Here is a 6,842-nt window from a genome sequence, read left to right on the forward strand (position 1 = left end):
TTGAAATAAACCAAAACACAATTGTTATACATTTAAAACCACATTTTCCATAAGTGCTGTGATTTTTAGGTGCCTCCATCCTGGGAAATTCAAAATGATCAGCTTTCTCAGGGGCCTAATTATCAGATGGGCTGAGCACTTATAACCTCTGCACTGCCCCCAAAATACCAGAATTGGAGGCGCCTGGGAGTGGAACTAATGATTTAAAACTTTGGCCATACATGGCCATGCAGACGCACACAAATCACTCTGTGAGATTACGTTCTGTTCTGTCTGTGATAACAGAAAAACATAAAGTCACCCCAAACATGCTTTCCACCCCCAGGACTGCGATGTGCAACATTTCAGTCCTTTTCCTTCCCACAGCCAGCAGTGAGGGTTTCCTCACCTTTCCTGTAAGGAAAAGTGCCATAAGGAACCTCAGCACCTTTATCTGGCAAGTATCAAGACAGCCTGTAGGTAAGCATGGTGCAGTGATATCCATTTTTTTCAGTGCCCAGGAAGTAGCCTTGACAGTTTCATCTCTTCTTTTTAGACAATTACTTGTATTGAATGTCACCCAGATAGTTTAATGCTGCGTGAAGCTCTGCATCAGGCAGACTGAGGCATTCACACTAGGGACCCCTCTCCCTGGAGCCGTTCTGTATGGAATTTGAACTTTTATTTTAAAAGAATGCAAATTTATAATATTACTTGAAGGGAAACTATTTCCTGAACAGTCTAAGAAAAGAGCAAACTCGATGGAGAGGTAACTGACTCTGTAGGTACCATTTGAAAGAGCTCAAACCTAGCCCTCTTATGTTATCCTCAGACTTAGGTTTGTATTTCCACAACTGCAATACCTGTTACTGATTATTTTAACAGGGCTCCAGATCCCCTGGGACTGAGAGTGAAGTATGAGAAGCATACCTCTCATTTGTCCCCAGTTTTGAGCCCAGGGTTTGAGGTTTTCTATCAAGTTATATTCATTCTTGTTTCTACCCAACTTGATTCACAAACACATAGTCATTTCAACATCAACTTAAAAATGATATTGAATAACCTGGGGCAGGGGCTGTAGTTTTACCATTGCACAGCAGATTTTAAGTATCACACAGAGAATATGAGAGGAACCGATTCTCTCCCTTACATTTGAAAAAAATATTGGAACTCCTAAAAAGGATTTACACATATTGCTTCAGGCTGCTAGCCACTTGCCTACAGGTGGGTGGTGTTTGTTTAATAGCTGAAATACTTTTTGACTTGACTTTCTGTTTTTCTTGTTTCCCAGGTGATTCGTTCTGGTGTTTTTAGAACTGTCTACTGCATCCTGAACATTTTCCATGCATCAGTGACTGGGAACATTTTAAGCTGGCGTCAAAGATAGAGTCTGTGGGGAAGTCTGCACACAAATAATACTTCTTCATTGTTCTTGCTCAGCAGTGATCATGCCTTTTGCGAGCTGCTTCACCCACTGCAGCAGAAGAGTAAACTAAAAATAATCAATCAGATAATTTTTTTCCTAAGCAATCCATGTTCTCCTTTTCAGAGCCAATGTACCACTGGATGACAGAAAGTGCTCAGCTCCATTAGCACCAGCCATCCAGTAGAACCCGACTTGGCAGGCGTGTGATAACAGCCATGTAAGGAAGCATAAGAGAGGCCACACAGGAAGATTATATAAATGAGAACCACAGTTGTAGACCAATAGTGAAATACAATGAAATGGGCTAGAGGATACTGGATGTCCTTTGGCATAAGGAAACAATCTAATTTCTGTAAGCCTTTATTCAGGAAAAATGCCTTGACATCAGCATATATAGACCACAATCTGCAAGAGTGGCTTAAAAAATAACTCCAAATCTTGAAGTAGTCTCCTAAGCAGAGACACTTATGAAACAAGGGTCACCTTTGAAAGTGCAGTGACTGATAGCTCCCACTGGAGTCAAACCTTAAGCAACTTGTTTTACCATATATAGCTGTGAAGTAGGAGGGGAAGGTGAACAGTAGGGTGTTGTACACAGTGTTTGAGCTTACAGACTTGGTCAGGGTCATTAAATTTTGAAGGGTGTCTTCACAGGCCAGAAGGGAAAAAAGCAGAGTGTGATAATCTGTCTCTGAAAAGGGACTGGAAGCTGCATTTGCCAGGACTTTATGAGTGACCTAGACCTATATCCATCCCATCAAACTGGAGCTGGAGGCATCACAACAACTGTGGGAACTACCCCGGCTACTCATGCATGCTCTGCTGTGCCGTATCTGCCAGCAGCTCCAGGCATGGCCCCAGGCTACAGAGCTGTGCAAGGCAAGGAACAAAACGGTAATTTTTGTCAGTAACTTTCTCCTTCTACATTTGGTCTGGGTAAGAAATGGCAGGAAAAGAAAGGGGAAAGCAATAGGGAAAGACACTGAGAGTACAGGTTCTCCTGACCTTGCCTATATAGAAGCTAGAAGGAAGACAGTCATCTAGAAGTGGTGCAAAAGAGGGAATTTAGTCATGAAGAATAAAAGTCCAGAGGGAATATGAAGTTTAGGGAAAAACCATCTAAGAAGTAGTTCCCTTGGGAAACAGTTAATTGCTGCATTCAGAAGACTTTGGCTATCTCTAGGAGCTCTCATAGCTGCTACCTCCTGCACCACGAATGGGTAAATTCCACTTACTGGCCGTGTAGGAAATCTGAGGTGTCAAAACCAAGAAATTCGCATAGCATCCAGGTTTTGAACAGGAAAAGTGTAAGTCCTCACAAAAAGCTCATTGTGGATGTTTTTATGGAGAAGGAAAGAGAGTGCAACTTGCAGCCCTCAAGCAAAGGCCGGGGAATTTCAGCAATGTTACACCTGGATCCTGGAGGGAGACCAAAGCTGAAGCCAACAGAAGTGGAGAAAATGCTTTCTATCCCAGTAAGCATACATAGAATTCTAACTTAGGGTTCATAATTTTTGAGAATAGCTGCTTCTCTGATGAAAGGAAGGTTCTGTGTTGAGTGTCCTGTATGTCCTCTGTACATTTTTTTTCTGAGAGTCTCTACTGCCTGTGTTTGTACACTTTGGAAACAAGATACTTCTGCTTGTCCTCACATTTGAATTCTGAGCTGGAAATCCTGTTTACCAAGTTACCACTTGCCTGGGTAAAGACTTTCTTTGCTAGCTCTTTACTCCTGGGACACACGGAGCTCTGAGGAAAAAGAATAATTTGCAACACATAATTTATTTGGCAAAGTTAGCCTTTTGCTCTTTTTTCCATGAGCGCAGCAGCAGCATGGTTTCTTGAATGTACTCATTATTCAAATATATTCTCTGAATAAACAGCCGAATGCTCTGTACTGTCAGATTTTGCCACGACATGTTGACTGGTGATGCATCTCTCTGAAGGCTTGGCTGATCACTCTGAGGTTGAGAGCACTTACGCGGAGAAAATATCCCGCTGTGGTTTGTAATTTGCCTCCGAGCCCCTCTCCCCCTGTTCTGAAAGGCTGATCTGTGTGAGTATAAAAGCTAAACTTAGATGCAGGTGGTGGGAGGGGGCATCAAAGAAGAGCCTACTATTCTGCAGTTCTGTAGTGTCTGATAGGACAAGCAGTCTCATATCAAGGGTGTTCTTCTCTATTTCATTATTCAGAAGGAATTTCTGGAGAGAGCTGGAGAGTGAGGAAAAGCAACTGAGTTTTGTCTACCCCAGAGCCTGACTGACTTGCTCTGTTGGTGGTGGTGTTTTCTACCTAGACAAGACTTCCCTGTCTGTCTGCATCTCAAGTCAAGCTGCCGTGGCACCAGCACAGGGTGGGGAGAATCTGCTTAGGATCTCTTTGAGCAGTGCAGGCAGAGCTGGGAGGGCCGGGGTGTGTGGGAGGAGTTGGCAGGGCATGAGGGAATGAGGTATCCCCATCTGCACAAGGCACAGGAAGCACTTGGTGGGGGAGAAGAACCAAGCAGAGGCCAGTTCTTTGTTATAGAAAAGGGTGGAAAAATGCACGTATTTCCTTACCTAGCACCTACGCCATGCAAGCATGGGAGAACGTGCATCAGTCTGCTGTGGTGGAAACTTACAGGCAGCCTCAGTGTCGATCACTTCTCTGCTCAGTCACTTTGACTTAAACCTTGGACAAAGCAAAAATGTCAAGTACATGTGGGACATTCCACAGTTGGAAGGTGTCACCTGTCTGAGCATACAAAGCAAAATCAACAGTAAGGTAGATGCTTGAACACAAGCTGATTTAAGCTGGCAGTTCTTTAACTTCACTGTTCTGAAGGCAAATACACATTCTGCATCACAAATTGAATTTGGAAAAAATTGCAGATAGCTTATTTGTGCACAGAAACTATGGTATTTTTTCCTTTTATGAGCTTTATAATAATGCATCGCTTCCCTTGCTAGCTAATGTAGTTATAATCAAAGGCAGGTCTTAACTCTGGTGAAAGTGAAAGACGCTACCAGAACTCAAATTGGACTTGGCACATCAATTGTTACCACCTCAAATCATCGTATGATGGTTATCAGTGTTCACACTGGGTCTGGATCTGAAAAGCACCAAGTAGTCGCAACTTAGTGGGGCTTCCCACAGGGTAGTTGCAATTTTTCTCGTCTCTCACAACTGGGTCCCATCACAACAGGAAGCCTTGGAAGGAAGGGAAGGGTTGGTTATACCAGTGCTTGTTTCCATTCTTCAAGTGAAACTCCTGCGTAATATAAACAGCTCTTTATATCAACCGCAAGGATTGCAGAGGGTGCAGATTTTAAAAAAAACCAAAACCTCCTCCCGAGACATCTTGATTGCAGATGTTATTAAATGATTCTCTGGTGCTGGAAATACTCATCCTGGCTACATGTTGATCATAGAATACATTCCGTTCTCATGGTTTTCCGACTCAAAGAATGGAAGAAATGCCTCAGAATGTAACAAGGGAGAAAAATACTTCTATATGTGGTGATAGTTCTCCCTATCTTTTGGTCTGGGAGTCAGGTTCCTGCCTGAGGGGGCCTCTATGAGGGACGGTGAAAGTAATTATCCTGTCAGCTTAAATATGATTTTCTTCTACGTGTCTGTTTCTCGTGATGTCAGTTGATTAACCTGTCAGTCATCTTCACATGGCATGTGGCCACATGATGTCATGTGCTGAGGTACATGGTTTATCATGCTAGTCTAACATAAGATTAAAAAAGTCTCTAATTTAAGCCTTATTTCTTCACCTATGTATTATATTTTTCTTTTGCTTCAACCTTACATGTTCCTTCATTTCTTGACTCATTCCCATCTTACCCAACTTCTTTTTTCCCTTCCCTAACTCGTTTTTTCCTTTAATTTTCTATCTTGGTTCATCTCACTTTTTCTCTTGCACACTGCAGTTCTGCTCCACCCTTCTCAAATCCCTCCAACCCATGTCCTCATTGTTTCCACATCAGGGCAGACCACAGAGACCATTTTGCATTTGCCTCCCTTATTACATGGTGCTCCTCTCAGTCCTCCTGTGCTGGATGTGACCCACTCTGACAAAGGAAAAAAACAAACTGAAAACCACACATCTTCACCTTAACTGCCCTGGTTATCTCTGAAAAACGGGGGGCAATCTAGACAGTGCTATAGGTTACACCTAAACCTTCCCCGTACTGGTGAGTTTTACTCTTTTCTCCGTGGTATCAGCATTTCAACTTAAAGGACTTCACTCGAGTATCCCCAAATGGCAGTAAAGTCCACTTTCTTTGTTACCTCATTTTTCTCCCTGATTTATTATTAGATACTCAAACAGGCATCATGACTATTTTATTTGGGGAAGAACATCTTAGCTAGAGCCCAGCTGGATGGAAGGCAGATTTAAGATGAAGGCTTAGCATGAGAAAGGTTGAAAATCACTAGGACAGGCATCATATTCCCTCTGACTGAAGCCAAAATATGTATCATTCGTATTTTGTTAGCTTGGGCTGCAGGGAGTGTAAAAATAACAAATTATTTCACCCACGTCTGCTTTGAGGCCCATGCCAAGCACAGGGTGGCCATTTGAGAGACTCGGACATACGGTGTTCCTATGTCAGAAATTCAAAAATCAGGTGCAGCACACATTTACATTAGCAAGCTAGGGATGGGATTGTGGGAATGCATTTCTCACACAGACTAAATCTGTTCTTCAAATTTCACATGGGCTATGTGCTTCCCCATCCAGGTAGAGGACAGTTCTGTATGAATTCTGCTCTCAGTAACCAGGAGTGGAGACATAAAAAGAACTATTCAATGTCTCTGGTTACAGAGATAAGTGAAAGAGTCATTGGCAATAACTCTGTAGTAATAGCAGCAGTAAGTACTGGGCATGATTTGAATCTCTTGATAGTGATACCGGGATGCCAGAATATTTATCAAGCCATTAGGAGAGTCTGTGCCTAGCTGATAAGATGACTACAACTGATGAAGTCCACCTGAAGACTCTGAGGGTGCTGGGACAGATTTGCAGCCAACAACGGAGGATAGCAGGGAGTGCTGCCCTTAAGAGCGGCATGTACCATTCGTCAGCAAAATTATACAATCTCCTGCCTGGGCCAAGCTTGTGGAATCTTTAATAAACAGAGTTAAGAAACATCCTGATGTATACATTCCTCATGGCTGGGGAGCCAGGAACAGCTTGCCCTGCCAAGAAACTGTTTCACTGAGTTGGTGGCAGAGAGGAGGGAACTGGGAGAGGTCGGGAGAAAATCGGTTCCAAGAGTGATTAATCCAGGGCCTCATTTTAAACTGTGCCTATATTGAACTGCCAAACTTGTGATGGTTCTGTCTTTGGAAGATGAAATTGCCCAATTTATATCACTTAGTGTCTTTTAGTGTCATCAAATCAAAAGAACATTCCGTCATTTTGACTGGAACTGGATTGGGAACAGA

This window comes from Haliaeetus leucocephalus, unplaced genomic scaffold (genome assembly GCF_000737465.1).
Source record: "Haliaeetus leucocephalus isolate CR32 unplaced genomic scaffold, Haliaeetus_leucocephalus-4.0 Scaffold0, whole genome shotgun sequence".
Lineage (NCBI taxonomy): Eukaryota > Metazoa > Chordata > Aves > Accipitriformes > Accipitridae > Haliaeetus > Haliaeetus leucocephalus.